General features: G+C 46.4%; 1 protein-coding gene and 1 long non-coding RNA gene across 3 annotated transcripts in view; one reads left to right on the top strand and one right to left on the bottom strand.

Annotated features, from left to right (window-relative positions):
• TSPAN18 (tetraspanin 18) overlaps positions 1-15,353 on the bottom strand; it is a 115,781-nt gene extending 100,428 nt beyond the window's left edge. For both annotated transcript variants that reach the window (XM_066583472.1, XM_066583473.1), the window contains exon 1: positions 15,013-15,353. The gene's annotated coding sequence lies outside the window, so the exon portion shown is untranslated. The remainder of the gene's footprint in view (positions 1-15,012) is intronic.
• LOC136582433 (uncharacterized) overlaps positions 13,571-21,854 on the top strand; it is a 70,491-nt gene continuing 62,207 nt past the window's right edge. The window contains exon 1 of the long non-coding RNA XR_010787184.1: positions 13,571-13,630. This is a non-coding gene — a long non-coding RNA (uncharacterized lncRNA). The remainder of the gene's footprint in view (positions 13,631-21,854) is intronic.

Raw genomic sequence — 21,854 nt, 5'->3', positions numbered from 1 at the left:
GAAATCTCCTGAAGGACTGTGAGTGGGCACAGGAAGGCTCCAGCACTCGCAGACCTGGCAGAGGTGCTTGCAGATGGACAACACCACGTGAAGACCACCAAATTGTGCGGATGGCAGTTGCTGATAGACGGGCGACTGCAGCAGAGATCCGAGCAGTGGTTGGAGTCAGAGTCATCCACGAACAATTGCAAACCAACTGCTTGAAGCCGGGTTGTATTCTTGGACACCATGCATTCCGTTAACCCGATCTCACTGCCAGTAATGGCTAACCCGGTGTACTGCTAGACACAACCAGACACATGAATGGAGAACAGTTGTGTTTAGTGATGAGCCCTGATTTCAATGTATCCATTAAGGTTTAGAGAAAGAACCCAACCGGCTGTGATTTCAGAGCACCCCACAGATCCAACCCCTGGAGTTATGGTTTGGGGGCCAAATAGTTTTGTCAGCAGGACAGAGTTGGTGGTTGTTGGAGGCACAATGACTGCCCACCAGTATATGGGCAGAGTGGTACACCCTGTTATCATACTCTTCATGACTGCCATCCAAAATGGTATGTTCCAAGAAAATAATGCCTGTCCACATACTGCAGCCATCACAAGATATGCCTTACAAGGTGTCAGGTCCATGGATTGGCCCATGTGGTCCCCAGATTTATCTTCAATACAGCATGCCTGGAATTACGTAAGTAGACGCATTACATCACTTGGCCACCCAACACAAACTGTACAACAACTGACCGGCATGGAGAGACCCCCAAGAAGATATCCAACACTTATTGATTTAATGCCTGCTTCTTACTGACACCTGTACCGGGTCTCATGGTGGGCAGACATCTTACTGACACCTGTACCGGGTCTCATGGTGGGCAGACATCTTACTGACACCTGTACCGGTCTCATGGTGGGCAGACATCTTACTGACACCTGTACCGAGCAGTAACAGTCATTGTCTGATTCATTCTAATTTACTATCATGTATTTGGGGTATGACTCTGTACAGCCCTACCAGTTCATCAACTGGCCATAGACATACAAGAAATGCCAGCAAACGTTGTTTGGTTGACCCCCTTCCCATTTCACCATTAAGGTGAGTTCACGCATGCCCACCACTGCTCCATTCTTGTAGAGGATTCTGGGGGTGGATAGATCTCGGCATCGCCAGCGATCCAAAAGAGTGGTACGCCCTGTTGTCATCTTCCAAGAGAATAATGTCCATCCACATACTGCAGCCATCACAAGACGCACCTTGTAGGGTATCACATCGATGACTCCTCTATTAGCCAGTTATTCCTCTTCCTACTGTCTATGGAATACTCCTCCTCCTCTCCAAACTTCAGCCCTCCCAAATTAGGGGGCATTTTAACATTACTGCAGGGATACTTAGGGGAATGGGGACTCCCTAATAAGAAGACCCTGTATGTCTAATGGACGACCATCCAAGGTTCCTGACTCTTATGATACTCCATCAATAGCTTACACCGCCACAATGTAACAACTAATGAGTGCATTTACTTCTTGCGCACCTGTCACCAGGTATTTTCGTTCCTCCCAGGATCCCACAGGTGACAGTTAGGCTGCGTTTGACAGCGGCATCAAAACTGAGGCTGTAAAGCTATCGATTGCCTCAGCACCTCATTACTGAGGAGATCCCAAGAGTTCACTCTCTTTTTCCAGGGGTCTAGGATAAAAATAACGGCGCTGGATGTGCAGACGGCCACGTTTACGGAGCGACTGTCTAATCCTATAATTATGGCCACATAAGTCCGTGAAGCTACAATCTATGTTGCTCTTGTGTTGGCAATTTGTTTTCTCAGCTAAAACCTGTCCAGTCGTACAGAGTACATTGTATATAAGTGCTTTATAGGGGTGTTCCACCTCAAGCAACCTAATACTGAGACTTCTATGAGGTCCTCGTCATGTGTCAACCATGTGGTGTCCTGGCCTAGGAGTCCACGTTTTTTCTGCGGTGTTGCTGGGTATTACATAGGGTGTGCGTATTTTTGCAAACATTTTGTTATTACTCCAATGAACCTATAAAGAAGCGACTTTGATGACAAGTTTACAGTAAAATAAGCTGCTGAAGGAGCAGAATAACACGACTGCAGGATCAGACTACATGGGGTCTACATGGAGAGGATCAGGCTACATGGGGTCCACATGGAGAGGATCAGACTACACAAGGTCTACATGGAGAGGATCAGACTACACAAGGTCTACATGGAGAGGATTAGACTACACAGGGTTTACATGGAGAGGATCAGACTACATGGAGAGGATCAGACTACATGGGGTCTACATGGAGAAGATGAGCCTACATGGCGTTTACATGGAGAGGATCAGACTACACAGTCTACATGGAGAGAATCAGACTACATGGGGTGTGCATGGAGAGGATCAGACTACACAAGGTCTACATGGAGAGGATCAGACTACATGGGGTCTACATGGAGAGGATCAGACTACATGGGGTTTACATGGAGAGGATCAGACTACATGGGGTCTACATGAAGAGGATCAGACTACATGGGGTCTACATGAAGAGGATCAGACTACATGGGGTCTACATGAAGAGGATCAGACTACACAAGATCTACATGGAGAGGATCAGACTACACGGGGTCTACATGGAGAGGATCAGACTACACGGGGTCTACATGGAGAGGATCAGACTACACGGGGTCTACATGGAGAGAATCAGACTACATGGGGTGTACATGGAGAGGAGCAGACTACACGAGGTCTACATGGAGAGGATCAGACTACACAGGGTGTACATGGAGAGGATGAGCCTACATGGGGTCTACATGAAGAGGATAAGACTACATGGGGTGTGCATGGAGAGGATCAGACTACACAGGGTCTACATGGAGAGGATTAGACTAAGGTTCCTGGGCCCGGGAGCAACTGCTTCCCCTGCATCCCTTATAGTTACGCCCCTGGTGCTAACCATTGAGCCACAGGAGAACCACCAGGGATATTGTTGAAGTTCTAGTTCTAACTAATTCAGTAGGAACCAAATGTTTGCTGACGTTCGGCTTACCAGCAGTGCAAAATTTTTAAAAAGTTCTCTCAACAATAATACTAATATATTTCTACTCTAAATCCTCGTTTGGCATATTATTGACACACATCAGTCATACAGGTGAGCAGGGCTGGCTGTCCGTCCATAGGGAATCATGGAGGTACATAAGTCACACCTTCAAGAGGTTGTGCCATGAGCACAACCCGTGCTCATATGTCCTGTTAGGGCATAAAAACATCAGACTGTGGCCCTCAGCTTGGCAGCCCCTTCTGCGTCCCAGCATAGAGAGCCGTTCATGTGTGAATAGCTCCTGTCTTGGTGGACCTTTTGCCATCCTGCTGCTACGGTATGGTCATTCATGGAAAGGATCTACAAGCTAGGACAAATGTCAGGCTTCCTCTAGAGAAATCAGCTGTTTGCCAGGGGTGCCAGGAGCGAAACTCGGAGTCACTGGCCGATTGCCATGAGTACCGCATTCTCCAATGAGTTGTACATTTTGTCACAAGCCCTTTAAATCAGTGGGACTGGGCGACTGTTGTATGTAAATAAGGCCAAACTAAAGGCCCATTTACAGCAGCAGATGATCGCTCAAACGACAGTTTGGATGACAGCTTTGAGCGATCATTTTACATAAAGTATTAAGTAGCTACTCAGCTACTTAGGTACCAATTAGGTGTGCAAATGAAGCCTTCCCTGAATGCAGTTAGTAGCCCAAGGCTATTATCTACGCTCAGATCCTTTGTTCTCCACGGGAAACAATGCTATTAGCACTCCCGTGGAGAACTGCTGATAGGAGTGAAGGACGATTTTTAGGTTGGACTGAATTTAACGATCAGTCAGCAGTTTCCGAAAAGCGCACAATGGGCACACATATACATGAAATGATTATCTCTAAAACGATCGCTGATGAGCGATTTTTCTAGCGATCATAGACTAGTGTAAATGGGCCTTAACTTTCCTTGACAGATGACATCAAGGAAGAGAGGGATCAGCCACGTTGAATTTCAGCACTCGATCCTTTTGTCCATAATAGAGATAAGTGGCCACCGATTAGATTAGACAGTGAGGGGGATCAGTGAGTGGAACAGGTTGCCACGGGAGGTGGTGAGTTCTCCTTCAATGGAAGTCTTCAAGCAAAGGCTGGACAGATATATGTCTGGGATGATTTAGTGATCCTCCATTGAGCAGGGGGTCGGACACGATGACCCTGGAGGTCTATGATTCTACATGTGCACTGCGTTTTTACGTCTGTTGCCAGGAGAGAGTGAAAATGATAAAACAGTTACATCAATTAGTCCTAGCGGGGGGGTCTTTTGCATGCGTGACCACGGACTTTGCCAGACTGGTTATTCAATTACATTAACATAAGTGAGAACTTTTCTAGTATTCCTACCCTACTGTATATTATGCCACCTGAAATTCATATTATGTGCCTTAACCAGCAGGGGGAGACAATGAGCACGGGAGTAAGAAGAGAATATGAAATCCATGCTCTGAGGCATGATGCGGGGAAAATAGAGAAAAAGCACTGCGCAATTTTTCATTTCTTTGGCTGTGGCTACCACGTCGTTTAGGAATATCCACCCAGGTCAATATCAAATGGAAGTGAAATTGCCCTTTAACATTTTCCACCAGCGCCAATTGAGACCCATATAAAGCAGCTTTTAGTTTTGGATTACCGTGACATTTCCCGTGGGGCGGAGGGAGGCGTTTACTGGGATACGGGCCGGGGCTGTGGTATTTGCTGGGAAGGAGGCACAAGGTTAGACGGGGGGTTCATTAACATTCTGAGGGCAGAGTACTGATAGATGCCCAGGCTGAGCTGTGCCTTGGATCCCTACTGGAGGGGCAGACGCAGCGTTCTGTGAAATGTATCAAAGTAATGTTTTAACCTGCATCTCCCCGTCCTGCGCGCCGTGTAATGGAGCGAGAGGAGAAAAACTCCTTTATTACATGTAGTTTCACGCTGCATTAGACCCCCACTGGCCGGGCACCCCGGCCTCGCTGTATAATACGCGGGGATTAGACCAATCTCTGGCCGCTACTTTGTGTTGGAAAATAAATGAGAGTTCGGGAACGCCGGGCCGGAGGAGCCTGGGAACAGGAGCGAAGCGCGACACTCAATGACACTGGCTGGGAAACAATCCGGCACCACGGGGATGAGGGAGGCGAAGACTTACAGCAACCCAGACAGAGCAGAGATAGCATCGGGGGGAGAACGCGTCACGGGAGGGTCCGGACGGGGAAAGGGTCTCCTGGAACAGAACCTAATCAGAGTCAATTAGATAAAGAACGCGGATACAAAATGATTACTAATTAATAGTTATTTTAGTCAGCTGTTTACAAAGTTGGAAACATCCATAGAATCAGAATGGAGCCCCATCATAAAACTTAGAACAGGCCCCCCCAACAAAGGACCTCTTCAGCCGCAAGCTGAGAGCATGAAGAACTTATAATTATATCATCCTAATGCACACAGTGATGTCACAGTACAATACAATGTCGACCCCAAACTCAGGCGCCCATTTTAAAAGAGACCCCAGAATCAGACACCGTTGCAACAGAGATCCCAGACTCAGACCCCCATTACAACAGATACCCCAGACTCAGACCCCCATTGTAACAGAGACCCCAGAATCAGACACCATTGTAACAGATACCCAAGAATCAGACCACCATTGTAACAGAGATCCCAGACTCAGACACCCATTGTATTAGACACCCTAGACTCAGACCCCCATTGTAACAGAGATCCCAGACTCAGACACCCATTGTAATAGACACGCCATACTCAAACCACCATTGCAATACAGACCCCAGACTCAGATACTCATTGTAAAAGAGACCTCAGACTCAGACCCTCATTGTAATAGACTACAGACTCAGACGGCCATTGTAATACTGTCTCCAAACTCAGCAAAAACATCAGTCCTGCTGTACACATTTTCTTGCTTGATGACTCCTCAGTGTCCAGACGTGGCCAAAGAGAAGAAGGTCGGCCGTTGGTGTCCAGCAGGCAGTGCATCGGGATGCAGCAGACTTTATCTCCTGGGCAGCGGGCTCTGTCACCTCCATGCTCGGTACATCTAAATGTGGAGCGGTACCGCTAGGAAGCTACATCAACCGCCTGCAGTAAACTTACTGCTGATTGGCTCATTGGCGGCTGACTAGTGACTTAGCTGCCCAGCTTATCACTCTGGGGTTAGACAAGTGTAACTACAGTTCGCTGCTCCATTAGCATGTAGGATTCCCCGCACCTACCGCCTTCTCCTTCTTAAACTATTTGAGCTCCTTCGCCTCACCTCAATCCCAAAGAATTGGTCCCTGTCTGTGCGCCAATGTTGGGAGCTGCAACCGCAAACTGAGTGAACGACAGAGATGATCGGGTTAGGATTCATAAAATCTGTGTGACTCCTCAAAAATCTCAGTGAGCCGACATGTCTGAGAGGCACCAAAGGGGTTTTCTTCCTATTGACATGTCAAGTCTGATTGTTGGGAGTGTTAACACTGGATTATTATCGCTCAGTTGTGCATTATCCAGCAATTAACTGAATGATAGTTGTTTTGTGTAACACGGCCCTTACTCTCTATAGCACACATAGAGGCATACCATCAATACTGGTGATAGTGTACAGCAGTACTGAGCAGTAGAGATGTGATTTCAGCCCCATTCAATTGCAGCTCTGTCTATGTAGGTGGAATTACCTGGAAATATTTATTGGAACGTAACACTACATCCACCCCTGTAGCAGTTGCTGAGTGGTAAATGACCAGTCAATGACAATCAGCTCCTCAAGGTGAGTGTCATATTAACCCTTTGCAATCCAATTTTGGATTCAGAGTTTCCTAGGGGGCTTTCTTTTTCTGCCATTGTACAATGGCGCCATCTGTTGGCTAGAGCCAGTACTGCGGTATGAGACATGCTGGAGAGGCCCCCAACAACAGAGCAGCCAGTAATCTACAGTAATAATACCCAGCCGGACGTCTTCCAACATCAGAGCTGTACAGCCTTCAATCAGAATGTCTTCAGACGTCAGACAGTGGATTGGAAAGGGTTAAAGGTGTTGTCTATGATGAGACAACCCCATTTAGAAAAAAAGGATAGTTGTAAATATGAATCTATAGGGGGTGTGGAGGTAGCAGTCACAGCTTTAGGGCAACCTGTAGGATAGTACTTGCATTTTATATCATGACAGTAGTTGTCAATGCTAATTGCACAGTGCTATATGCTAATCATGCTATACATTACACAGGTATTACTGATTTGCATATTACATAGAGTCCCTATACAGCACAGAGGAGAGCCTAGTGCTTGTATTCACCACCATCATCTTATCACCATTTCTCTCCACCCTTTAGGTTTGTGAAAGTATTCAGATGATCTGTGTTACACTTGTTATTCAAGGGTTAATAAAGTTTTGTCTGATGCTCATAAAAGTGGCATAAACTGTACCATCCTTGATGCTGGGGTTTGACTGTTTCCTGCAGACCATATTTAGTCATTGTATCCACATTCCCAAAGGCCCATTTACACAGGCCGAATTTTGGGCAAACGATGCCCGACACTCATCCCCGCATACATTCACTCCCGTGTTGTTACACAGAAGCTAGTATCGCTGGCTCGCTCACAGAGCGGCCAGCAGGGGAGCAGGGAGGCTACAGGAGATTTCACTCCTCGCACTCCCCCACCCCTCTCCACTGACCTAACATAGCGGCGGTTCAGTACTGAACGGCTGCTATTTACACTAAACAATCATCATCCAGCTCATTGTCCATCATTTATGCAGCATAAACGATGGACGATGAGCTGATCGCTCAGTGTAAATAGCAGTCGTTCAGTACTGAACAGCCGCTATGTTAAGTCAATGAAGAGAGGTGGGGGAGCGCGAGGAGAGAAATCTGCTCAAGCCTTCATGCTGTGAGCCAGCGATACTAGCTCCCGCACAGAAGCACGGGAGTAAGTATGTGCTTGGACGAGTGTCAGGCATCGTTTGCCTGACATTCGTCCCATCTAAATGGGCCTTTACTCTTATCAATGTTGATTAATGTAAGCACACATCACATTATGTATTCATTTGTTAGTACTAAACTTGCGGAATGATTTGCTTCTTTTCTACTGCAATAAGGTGTCATTTAGGGTGCTGTCCCCTGTGATTGGACAACGATACATTCCTTTGTTCTACTTTGTGCTATTAAGAAAGGTAATGCTGAGCTAGCTCCTCAGACAGAGGACAATAGTGACTTCCCACAGTTGATTTCTCTTGTTCTTTCTCTGATGATCATCACTAATTAATTCTGACACATGAGAGATCTCAAATCCCGGTAGCCTTATTGCCGGCCCTAAATTTAAAGGAGTACTCCTACAGGTGTCATCTCTTCCTTTTCCCCAGACATCATCCTTTCCCCCTCCAGTATCACTTTGCTGTATGGGACCTCCATGTGCGGGTGGATTAAGCAAGCAGGGAATCTAGTAATCAAGAATAAGCTTATCAGCAGCACACTTACTTCAACTTCACAACCAGTGTTAGAATATTGCAACACAGTTTCAAACACCTTTGCTCTTTGGCAACATTGTATCAGTCTGCCGGTATTTGCAGGAACAAGACTCAGTCTCTACCAAGAAACTGATATATTAATTTTTGCCCCAAAAAGGGCACAGTGTCTTCTTTTCGGGGGGAGCCTTATACTCACCTAGTCCGCAGCATCCCAATGCCTCCCGATGGTCTTCAGCGGCGGCACAGCTGTGAGACGAGGAGGATGAAGTTTACCCCAGTGCCGACGGAGACCATCGGGACGGCACAGACCAGGTGAGTATTGATTTTTTTTTTTTCGGGGGCGCTTTAGCTAGATCCTACTTTCGGGGGAGGCCTTATATTTCAAACCTCCCCCGAAGATAGGTAGGTATTACTATCGGGGTAGGACCTATTTTGGGGGAAACACGGTAGCACAATGACAGACCTGTTGCAAATGATCAAGTTTCTCTTCTATGAACAGTCACTTAGTTACACTGCAGGTCACTTTAGTCTCCTAGTTACTTTCAGGCCTTTCATGGCTTTGTGGAAACTCAACATGTTCACAGTGTTTAACCCTTTCCAATCCACTGTCTGACCTCTGAAGACATTATGCTTTAAGGCTGTACAGCTCCGATGTTGGGAGACGTCCGTCGGGGTTCTCTTACTGTATATTGCCAGCCCCTCTGCTGTCGGAGCCTATCCAACGTGTCACCTCATGCAGTACTGGCTTTAGCCAGCAGATAGCGCCATTGTATAACGGCAGAAAAAGAGTAAGCCCCCTAGGAAAACCAGGATACAAATTGGATTGTATCCAGTAAAATGCTGGACAGCTGAACGGAGACCAAATAGACCCCTTTAAAGTCAATAGGATCCGTTTGGCGCCATATGGTTTCATCATAAGACAGATCAATTTGGCAGGGGATTCCCCTTTCCTGCTCCCATAACACAGCGATATAGACCTGGAGCTACCACAGCTACTGCCTTCCTCTGTACACGGCCGCTCCTTACACACTACCAGGGTTCTCTTGCGGAACCAAGCTAAACTCGCATGCCACATCCCATCACTTATATCTAACTTGGCAACACCCTGCAGGTTATACGGTGGCCTATAATTCATCCACATATATAAGTCCCACCCAACACGGTCACTTGTGATCTACATCTTCCAATGGTCACTGGGTCAGGGTTCAAGACCACACAAATATGTCCACACGGACCACAACAGTCTGTTACAATTATCCGATTGGGCAGTTAAGCATAAATTGTATCAATTATGTTTTAGCGATCAGTTGTCCAATACACAGTAGCCATACACCAGAACCCTCCAGAGCCAAGGAAGAACTATCTCTGCGGCATTTATCCTATTTCATTTATTGTCAGACCAATTCCTCCCCTAGAAGTTGTCGGAACTGAATGAAACTGTGATTACAATATCAGAGCAAAAGGAGAATTTATTGTAAGATGACCAAACGTCGCGATTTAAGCAGGACCGTCCCACCTTGGGATCCTGTGTCCCACTTTCCCCAGGGTCCCTAAGCGGGACAGCCTTTTGTCCAGCTTTTGTCCCGCTTTCAGACGTGAGGTCACAATGAAGGTGATTACCAGCTAGGGTGTCACGGCTATCTGGCTGGTAATCATTCTGCGGCGCTACTGCAGGATGCACATTCTGACAGAAGTGTGTGCACCTGGGATCTCCCTCCCCTGACCTCCCATCCTTGATTCCACAAGTGGAGAGGAGAAGGGAGGAGGCTTCTAGGCGCACACACTTCCACCTGCAGCAGCGCCAAGCAAAGGTACCAGAGAACTCTGAAGACAAGGAGAAGGTAGGTGTAGGTATAACAGTCTCAGGGGGCACTATTACTACTAGGGCTACTGTGGGGATCACTATTACTACTGGGTCTGATATAGGGGACACTATTACTACTAAGGCAACTGTGTGTGTGGGGGGGGGTCACTATTACTACTGGAAAAAATCTGGGGGACACTATTACTACTGGAGCCAATATAGGGGACACTATTACTACTGGGGAAACTGTGGGGGTCACTATTAGTACTGGGGCTGATATAGGGTTCACTATTACTACTGGGGCAACTATGGGGGAAAACTATTAGTACTCAGACTTTTTTCACGTGGCAGCATACCTCAAGCTGACTTAGGGTGTGTTTACACATGGTGGACATTACGCAGCATTTCCACATCCAAAAACCAGTGTTGCGGATCTTGACTGGCAATCAGCTGCATTCCCACAGCTGATTTCATAATATGCAGTGCTTCCCCTCAACTCCTCTGAAGGCTTCCCGCAGTCAGCGCTCCCTGACTTCTAGGTACTAGAGCCTCCATGCCCTCCTTATCCAATCTTGAATCCAAGCTAGAGGCAGTAGAACAGGCAAATAGAGCCTCCATGCCCCCCTTATCACATTTTGTATCCAAGCTGGAGGCGGCCCAACAGGGTGCTTAAGCCTCCATGCCCGCCCGTATCACATCTGTATCCAAACTAGAGATGGCCCAACAGGGTACTAGATCCTCCATGCCCCCCCCCCCCGTATCACATCTTGTATTCAAGCTAGAGGTGGTATAACAGGCTACTAGAGCCTCCATGTTTCCCGTATCACATCTTGTATCCAAGCTGGAGGCGGTACAACAGGGTACTAGAGCCTCCATGCCCGCCCGTATCACATGTTGTATTCAAGCTAGAGGTGGTACAACAGGCTACTAGAGCCTCCATGTTTCCCTGTATCACATCTTGTATCCAAGCTAGAGGCGGTACAACAGGGTACTAGAGCCTCCATGCCCACCTGTATCTCATCTTGTATCCAAGCTAGAGGCGGAACAACAGGGTACTAGAGCCTCCATGGCCGCTCGTATCACATCTTGTACTCAAGCTACAGGCAGTACAACAGGGTACTAGAGCCTCCATGCCCGCCCATATCACATCTGGTATCCAAGCTAGAGGTGGTGCAACAGGGTACTAGAGCCTCCATGCCCGCCTCTATCACATCTTGTATCCGAGCTAGAGGCAGTACAGCAGGGTACTAGAGCCTCCATGCCCTTCGGTATATCATCTTGTATCCAAGCTAGTGGAGGTACAACAGGGTCCTAGAGCCTCCATGCCTGTATCACTTCTTGTATCTAAGCTAGAGGCGGTACAACAGGGTCCTAGAGCCTCCATGCCTGTATCACTTCTTGTATCTAAGCTAGAGGTGGTACAACAGGGTCCTAGAGCCTCCATGCCTGTATCACTTCTTGTATCTAAGCTAGAGGTGGTACAACAGGGTACTAGAGCCTCCATGCCCCCCGTATCACATCTTGTATCCAAGCTAGAGGCGGTACAACAGGGTACTAGAGCCTCCATGATCCCCGTATCACATCTTGTATCTAAGCTAGAGGAGGTACAACAGGGTACTAGAGCCTCCATGCCCCCCGTATCACATCTTGTATCCAAGCTAGAGGTGGTACAACAGGGTACTAGAGCCTCCATGCCTGTATCACATCTTGTATCCAAGCTAGAGGCAGTACAACAGGGTACTAGAGCCTCCATGCCTGCCTGTATCACATCTTGTATCCAAGCTAGAGGCGGTACAACAGGGTACTAGAGCCTCCATGCCCTTCGGTATATCATCTTGTATCCAAGCTAGTGGAGGTACAACAGGGTCCTAGAGCCTCCATGCCCGCCCATATCACATCTGGTATCCAAGCTAGAGGTGGTGCAACAGGGTACTAGAGCCTCCATGCCTGCCAGTATCACATCTTGTATCCAAGCTAGAGGTGGTACAACAGGGTACTAGAGCCTCCATGCCCACCTCTATCACATCTTGTATCCGAGCTAAAGGCAGTACAGCAGGGTACTAGAGCCTCCATGCCCAACTCTATCACATCTTGTATCCAAGCTAGAGGCAGTACAGCAGGGTACTAGAGCCTCCATGCCCTTCGGTATATCATCTTGTATCCAAGCTAGTGGAGGTACAACAGGGTCCTAGAGCCTCCATGCCTGTATCACTTCTTGTATCTAAGCTAGAGGTGGTACAACAGGGTCCTAGAGCCTCCATGCCTGTATCACTTCTTGCATCTAAGCTAGAGGCGGTACAACAGGGTACTAGAGCCTCCATGATCCCCGTATCACATCTTGTATCTAAGCTAGAGGGGGTACAACAGGGTACTAGAGCCTCCATGATCCCCGTATCACATCTTGTATCCAAGCTAGAGGCGGTACAACAGGGTACTAGAGCCTCCATGCCTGTATCACTTCTTGTATCTAAGCTAGAGGCGGTACAACAGGGTACTAGAGCCTCCCTACAAGGGGTCGGTTCTCCACAACAAATTCTCCTTTTGCTCTGATATGTAATCACTTCTATCAATGTTATGATCACACAGAGAAAGTTGCATCTCATCTGACAACTTCCAGGGGAGGCATTGGTTTTTATACACTTGCCCGTGTTACTACAACCTAAGTCTAGGCGATATTGTAATGCACCATGTGTTGATTTACATAGGATTTAAGATTAGGCTGTAGCTAAACGGCGAAGTGTGATATCGGTCCGAGTATCTCTCTGAGTATCGCACTTTTAAATCGCATTGTCTCAGTAGGAAAAAAAATTTAAATCTCATTGCACCACATGAAGCTCGCATGCCCTTGCAATTTTCAAGTGAGTTTGATGCCCATGGGCGAGCTTTCTGCGGGCATGCAGTAAAATATTATATGCTGTGTATGTCACAATGCACACAACTCGCCCGTGTGAATAAGCCCCCAGCACTAATACAACATCCCAAGAGATACGACCTCAAATATATAAGTGGCAAGGTCATCTCTGCTACAACAACACCTAACTATCTAACGTCACCATCATGACCACAATCCCCTGGCCCTGGGGGCTATCTATGTGATATCTCCTGCCGCACCCTCCTCCTCCTCCCTGGTGCTGACACATGCCTGTAATGTATAACTTTACCATACAAGGGGCTCAACTTCACACACCGCCTGTTACCAGAAAAGTTTGAGGGGCCACCTACATGTACAGCTGTACACACTGCATGACAAAAGGGAGGAATCCAACAGTCCTTGAGATCTCTGCTAAGATTCCAAAAAGTAGTGGCGGTGAATGGGTTAATTTAAAGGCACAGAACTGCTAAACCTGAGCGGACAGTAACGTTTTTTTTAATGTTACAGTAATATTTACAAAACAATGTAACAATAATGAAAACATAAACAAATGAACTGATAGAAGCACAACATGTCACACTGAGTCCTAAACAATCTCAGCAGAGGGGCTGATTGTAAGCTCTCCAGTCCACTGGGGGCGCTCTCAGGATGGATTGTCACAGGCGAGCGCAATATCGGTCGATAAGGCAAATGTACGATTTTCCCAGTGACTATAATGAGGAATTTCTGCAAATGCGATTTTCACGAGTGTGAAAAATAGACCAAAAAAAGTAAATGAGAACCCATAGAAATAAGTAGTTTCCGTGAAAAAATTGCGCACAAATTTTGACTTCAATAGGTTCACTTTTTATTACAATAAGTCGTTCTCATTTACTTTTCATGCGTGCGCTAAAAAAAAATTAGAGTTGCTCTATTTTTGTGTGCGTTTGCACATCAAGTGTCCCCATAGAAGTCTATGGGAAGTGCGCTAATGCGAAATACGCAATTCCGTTAAAAAAGAACACATCAGGACCTCATTAGGCCATTTAAATCGGGGTGATTGTCTGCCGTGCCCAAAAATGAAAATGCCATGTGCAAAAAGTATAGTAAGATGCATCGATACGCGCGCAAATCAACTTTTTTCAAAGCGCAAATACTTTCCACTGAAGCATGTGCATTTGCGCATAAGGTTGCGTGAAGCCGCCCTTCGTGCGGATTTTCTTGCGTTCTGCAAAATTTCTTGCATTTTATTCGGCAGACTTTAATTACGGATTACATTTCCTGCATGTTAGAAATCCGCGACAATTTCGCAAAACGTCCTTATTTCCACAGCTGAAGCTTTTCCGCTGCAGGAATTAAGATGCGGGATTGAAGTAAAGACGTGCGGATTGTAACCAGTTCGCAATTCAAGCCCCATAGGAATAACATGATGGCGCAGAAATGTCCGTGCTGACTAATTCTGTCCCGTGTGAAAGGTCCCTAAGACAGCCCTGATAAGGGTCAGCGCCATGCCAATATGCCATGTGACTGACATTAGACAGTGAGGGGTCAGTTTGCAGCAGTCTATAAAGTGCTGAAGATGCTGCAGAAACTCTTGAACGACTCAGATGACAATTTTTGTTTAAATTATAAAATGTTGCTAAAAAGAGCTGAAACTGTTAATGGTCACTGGGGGTGCACTATGCCAACTGTTTGAATAGAGTAGGTGCACTTGCAGTCCCATGTAAAACCTCAGAGTATTGGTGATATAAGATTACAATGAGTCATGGCACATGACAAACACAGCTCTACTGCACCGAACAGACTAAACAGTAACATATATAATAATGAAGACTCACCCCTGATAGGATGGATGGAGTGAACTCTGCAGCAATTAATCCCACTATAGAGTTGGAGGGGGAGCAGTAGTGTTCAGCCAGTGGAGGAGTTTGCCAGCAGGGTGGTGAAAGTTTTAGTCCAGGCTTCCGTGCAGGATACTGGGTGTTATGATCCAGGGGCTGTATGTATGCAGGGTCTTCTGCTCAGGGGGGCAGTGTCTGCACTCACATGCTGCCAGTCACCCAGCATATGCCACTCTTGTGCCAGCTAATGCAGGAGGACTCTGGAGTGCAGCTCTCACATGTACTGTCTGCCTCATCCAATACACTGTAGTGTGTCTCCGGCTATTGCACTGTGCAGTCTGTCTCCTTCCAGCTGTAGAGCTAGAAGAGGAGGGAGAGGAGGAGGGAGCAGAGCTCAGCCTCATTCATATCACCCAGTCACACTGCTCTCTGTAGTTCTCACACCAGTTACTATGTATCACAGGGGCTTCACCACAGACTCTGGGAATCCACCGGCCTATCTGTGTTGTGATTACTTATCCTGTACTGATCCAGAGCTGCACTCACTATTCTGCGGGTGGAGTCACTGTGTACATACATTACTTATCCTGTACTGATCCTGAGTTACATCATGTATTATACTCCAGAGCTGCACTCACTATTCTGCTGGTGGAGTCACTGTGTACATACATTACTTACCCTGTACTGATCCTCAGTTATATCCTGTATTATACCCCAGAGCTGCACTCACTGTTCTGCTGGTGGAGTCACTGTGTACATACATTACTTATCCTGTACTGATCCTCAGTTATATCCTGTATTATACCCCAGAGCTGCACTCACTGTTCTGCTGGTGGAGTCACTGTGTACATTACATTACTTACCTGTAACGGTCCTGAGTAGCATCCTGTATTATACTGCAGAGCTGCACTCACTATTCTGCTGGTGGAGTCACTGTGTACATACATTACTTACCCTGTACTGATCCTCAGTTATATCCTGTATTATACCCCAGAGCTGCACTCACTGTTCTGCTGGTGGAGTCACTGTGTACATACATTACTTATCCTGCACTGATCCTGAGTTACATCCTGTATTATACCCCAGAGCTGCGCTCACTATTCTGCTGGTGGAGTCACTGTGTACATACATTACTTATCCTGTACTGATCCTCAGTTATATCCTGTATTATACCCCAGAGCTGCACTCACTATTCTGCTGGTGGAGTCACTGTGTACATACATTACAGCCCCATCATCCATTGCAGCCCATATATATACTGTCTCTATGTACATTAAAGTCAATATTCCACACAGAGGTCATGTGATCGCCTTATTGAATACTTATCCCCTGACTGGGGATCAGATTGGGGACTTAATAAAACTGGAACACGACCGTACCGCCATGTCAAAAGGAAACTTTTTTTTCTATATAAATAGTGAAATGGCAGCAATCCCACGATTTTACCATGACTTGCGGGCGATGCTTCCCCCCATGGCGTGCTAACCTTTGCAGTCATGTGATGAGGTCATGTGATCACTGCATACAGTGTACTGCACAAGACCTATAGGTACATGCAGTGTATGTCATTGGTGGAGATTAGGACACATCACCTTCTCATCATCCATATCTCTGCTTGCCATCAGTGAATGGAAACTTTCATTACACTCAAAACCCTTCCTGACATAATTGGGCCTCATTCTTACGCATTTCTGGATGTTGAGTGCAGTTTTGGTCAGTGAAAAACTGACTACTTTCTGTGCAGATTTCATGCGTTTTTACGATATTTCTGAGTGATTTCCGTCATGTACTTCCCATAGTAACATTGTTTTAAAAACGGATCATTCGATTGCGATTCGTCTTTTAATGCTCCCAAAGAAATTAATGGGCGATTCGTGGACAAGAAGCGCACAAAAACCGGACATGCCGCGATTTTCAAAAATCTCGGAATGGAAAATCGAATGGCATGTGTGAATTAACCCGCTGGGCCCTTCTTCTGTTGGGGTCTGTCCATCTCCGACTCTAATGTGAAAATCACCAGTTTCAATGATGCGTATCTGTGATTTTTACTTCCGTGTTGCGTCCAATAGATTTTCACGGTGATTTTGGATCATGACCATGGACCAAAATGTATAACACTGCAATGCGGTACGCATAAAAAAAACCCGCAGTCTGAATGCGCCAATTTAATGTAAAGGGTCCGTATTGAGTCCGCAAAAAATACGAATTAAATATGGACAGAGAATACGTCCGTGTGAACGGCCCCTCCTGCTTACCCACCTCAGATTGTTACAATGTAGCAATGGCTGCAGTCAGCATTCTCTCCAGTCCTAAGGGCGGCTTCACACGAGCCTTTGTGCAGAAGCGCGCATGTCAGCGCATACTACTGTACTTTTTGCGCAGGGCCAGTTCACACGCGCTCATGACACACCCCTTCCGTGGATTTAATAGCTATTTAAGCCCAATGGCTTCCAGATGTCTTCTCTTCCCCACGTTTTGCGCGGTGTCAGACCTTTTCCCTTGCGTGTTTTTGCACATTCCACAGATTTCAACGGGGCTTTTGCTGCGCAAAACGCAGGAAGAAAAAGCCCTACTTTTTACCGTGCGCAAAATGAGCGTGCAAAATACGTTAATGAGGACAAACCGATTGAAATGAACGGTTTCTGTTCTCTGTGTCAAGGACGCAAATATTTTATGCACGCGAAAACAAGAGTAATTACGCGAAGAAGACCTAGGCGAGTCTTTTTTGCGCACAGAATTGCGCATGGCTATATGCATTCCCTTGCGTATTGCGAGCACATTTGTGCCCCCCCCATAGACATCTATGAGGAACATTGGTGCGTAAATGCGCACACAAGTAGAACGTTCTTTTCCGCGCGCGCAAAATACGGAAATGTGAACATTTTTTTAGTTTGTGAACCCAGAATGTTTCAGTCCACTTCCTGCAATGTGACCTTTATAGGGGCTTCACAGACAGGAGAGTCTCTAGGGCGCACTACCCCCTGCGTGGCAGCTGTTATGCACAGGATTTCCTCTGAGGAAGGGATCCAGTCCACCATTGTTAGTGCTGAAGAGTGATCATACAGAATGCTGTAACGCTGCCCACAGTAGCAGTCAGAAAACAGTAGGGGGAGCCACTGGGAGCGACTGACTGTAGTGTCTATAATGGGATGAGAAGGGTATGGTTTCTTCTTAGGGAGAGCACCTACAAGGTGGGAGGAGACTTATAAGGCCATGCATGCTCCTCTGGGAAATATGCAAAATTGAAGATGGAGCAATGACTCTACAGCGCCACCAATTGGAAGCAGCATTACTGCAAGTGAATGCCAGATCTTTTAACAAGCCTTGTAGCAACAACTGGGAACATAAGCCCAAGCCAGAATCGTCTCCCGAAGGAACCATGTACAGACAGGCTGTTGCCTTCCTATGGGTGGCGCTGTAGAGGCATTCTTCCATCTTCCCATTTACAATGGGATGAGTGATAGAAAGTGCAGAAATCTCCCTGCTCCCTATGATCACTCCTATGGATCATACGTGTCCAGTGCTAAGAACCCGCACATACATGTACAGCCACATGTGATATAATGCAGCTGCGGGTTGGCGCGGCCTCAAAGACTCCGGCGCTCCTCCACGCCTGTCAGGGTCCCCAATCAATTACGCTGCCTGCACTTGTTTGGTCCTTGCTGTCACCTTAATCATGTCTGTCTGTCACATAGTCTGTCACCGGCTGATCATCTGTCTAGTGACTGCCATGGATAACACTGACCCCCATGATTGGCGCTGCCGCCTCACCGATCAGCATGAAGAGGTAGAGCGGAATATAAGCAATAAATATATATATCCACAGGCTCGCTGCTGATTGGCTCATCGGCTGCTCCAAGGTGGAAGTTTTCTTTCTACAGACATGCTATGTCTGATTGTTGGGCGTCTGCTGGGACCCCCATTAGCTGTCACACCGGGGGTCCGCTGACACTTTTCACCTCCATGAATGGTGAGTGACAGGGACAGCCAAGCGAGTGTTTCCAGCACTCCTCATAGAGTTCAAGGGGAGTGTAATACATGTGTGGTGACAGTGCCAATTTACCCCCATTCTGATAATTGTGGGGGTCCCACCGATCCCACATTCTGCGGTCTCCTGTGTACCGGGGTGGGTGGTGCCATGATTGTATTTAAGGTGGATGGTGGCATCTAAATATGTCTGCCAGGAGGGGGGAGAAACGTTGATGCTGCTGTAAATGCCGTGTGTACACCCTCCTAGATTAGAGAGGCGCGGGGCATGTATTGTATATCAGGCCTCCTTCACACGTATGCGTTTTACGTTCGCCCGTACGCACCATATAATGGCATGGATGAAGATTTGTCGCATATTACACGCCATTCACACGGGACGCTGCTGCGTGAATATTAAAAGATACGAAGAAGCGATGGAAACCAACGATACGAAGAAAATCATCGTAAAGACAATTAATGCCTAATTAGGGCGGCCGTCTTCTTCTCCCAGCGTTGTACGCAGGTAACTCCCTCCCCTCCCTTTCTTCCTGCTGCCATAGAAGTCTATGGAGCTTGTTGCGTAATACGGCTAAAGATAGGGCAAGACCTTCCATCTCACGCGCCGCATAAAACCGGTGACCGAAAACCGTCACTTAGCGCTATATTTCCAGGCGTGATTACATTACGCCACAAAAAAATATCAGCTGTCTGAATGGGCCCCCTGAAACCCAATGATTTGCGCGGTCACGTTTCACCAGCGATTGTTTTACACTGCGAAATACCAACATAAATACGGTCCTCTGAATTAACCCTGAGGCCCCCGTCAACGGCACTATCATACCTGGCGGTAAATCGCGGTAAATCACGCCATCTGAAGCTTTCCATAGCAGGAAAATACGCAGCATGCTGCACATTGCCCCGATTCTCCGCGGTCAGCCTATCTATCAGATAAGGCTGATAAGCGGAGATTCGTCTGCGGCTTCTGCTTCCGGGTGGCGGCTCCTGCGGCGGAGCTCCGCTGCGGGATAGCGCAACGCCCGTGGACAGGGGGCCTTAGACTGTAAGCTGTTAGGACCAGGGCATGTATTGTATATTAGATTGTAAGCTCTCAGGATCAGGACATGTATTGTATATTAGACTGTAAGCTCTTAGGACCAGGGCATGTATTGTATATTAGACTGTAAGCTCTTAGGACCAGGGCATGTACTGTATATTAGATTGTAAGCTCTTAGGACCAGGTCGTGTATTGTATATTAGATTGTAAGCTCTTAGGACCAGGGCATGTATTGTATATTAGATTGTAAGCTCTTAGGACCAGGGCATGTACTGTGTATTAGACTGTAAGCTCTTGGGACCAGGTCATGTTCTGTATATTAGACTGTAAGCTCTTAGGACCAGGACATGTAGTGTATATTAGACTGTAAGCTCTTAGGACCAGGGCATGTAGTGTATATTAGACTGTAAGCTCCTAGGACCAGGTCATGTATTGCATATTAGACTGTAAGCTCTTAGGACCAGGGCATGTATTGTATATTAGATTGTAAGCTCTTCGGACCAGGGCATGTATTGTATAGTAGACTGTAAGCTCTTAGAACCAGGGCATGTATTGTATATTAGACTGTAAGCTCTTAGCACCAGGGCATGTATTGTATATTAGATTGTAAGCTCTTAGGACCAGGGCATGTATTGTATATTAGATTGTAAGCTCTTAGGACCAGGGCATGTATTGTATATTAGACTGTAAGCTCTTAGGACCAGGGCATGTATTGTATATTAGATTGTAAGCTCTTAGGACCAGGGCATGTATTGTATAATAGACTGTAAGCTCTTAGGACCAGGGCATGTATTGTATATTAGACTGTAAGCTGTTAGGACCAGGGCATGTATTGTATAATAGACTGTAAGCTCTTAGGACCAGGGCATGTATTGTATATTAGATTGTAAGCTCTTAGGACCAGGACATGTATTGTATATTAGACTGTAAGCTTTTAGGACCAGGGCATGTATTGTATATTAGACTGTAAGCTCTTAGGACCAGGGCATGTATTGTATATTAGATTGTAAGCTCTTAGGACCAGGGCATGTACTGTATATTAGATTGTAAGCTCTTAGGACTAGGTCATGTACTGTATATTAGATTGTAAGCTCCTAGGACCAGGGCTTGTACTGTGTATTAGACTGTAAGCTCTTAGGACCAGGGCATGTATTGTATATTAGACTGTAAGCTCTTAGGACCAGGACATATATTGTATATTAGACTGTAAGCTCTTAGGACCAGGGCATGTATTGTATATTAGATTGTAAGCTCTTAGGACCAGGGCATGTATTGTATAATAGACTGTAAGCTCTTAGGACCAGGGCATGTATTGTATATTAGATTGTAAGCTCTTAGGACCAGGACATGTATTGTATATTAGATTGTAAGCTCTTAGGACCAGGGCATGTATTGTATATTAGACTGTAAGCTCTTAGGACCAGGGCATGTATTGTATATTAGACTGTAAGCTCTTAGGACCAGAGCATGTATTGTATATTAGATTGTAAGCTCTTAGGACCAGGGCATGTATTGTATATTAGACTGTAAGCTCCTAGGACCAGGGCATGTATTGTATATTAGATTGTAAGCTCCTAGGACCAGGGCATGTATTGTATATTAGACTGTAAGCTCTTAGGACCAGGGCATGTACTGTATATTAGATTGTAAGCTCTTAGGACCAGGACATGTATTGTATATTAGATTGTAAGCTCTTAGGACCAGGGCATGTATTGTATATTAGATTGTAAGCTCTTAGGACCAGGACATGTATTGTATATTAGACTGTAAGCTCTTAGGACCAGGGCATGTATTGTATATTAGATTGTAAGCTCTT

Source organism: Eleutherodactylus coqui, chromosome 11 (assembly GCF_035609145.1).
Source record: "Eleutherodactylus coqui strain aEleCoq1 chromosome 11, aEleCoq1.hap1, whole genome shotgun sequence".
Lineage (NCBI taxonomy): Eukaryota > Metazoa > Chordata > Amphibia > Anura > Eleutherodactylidae > Eleutherodactylus > Eleutherodactylus coqui.
Note: the sequence above shows the minus strand (reverse complement) of the source record. Positions and strands in the feature narration are given on the sequence as shown.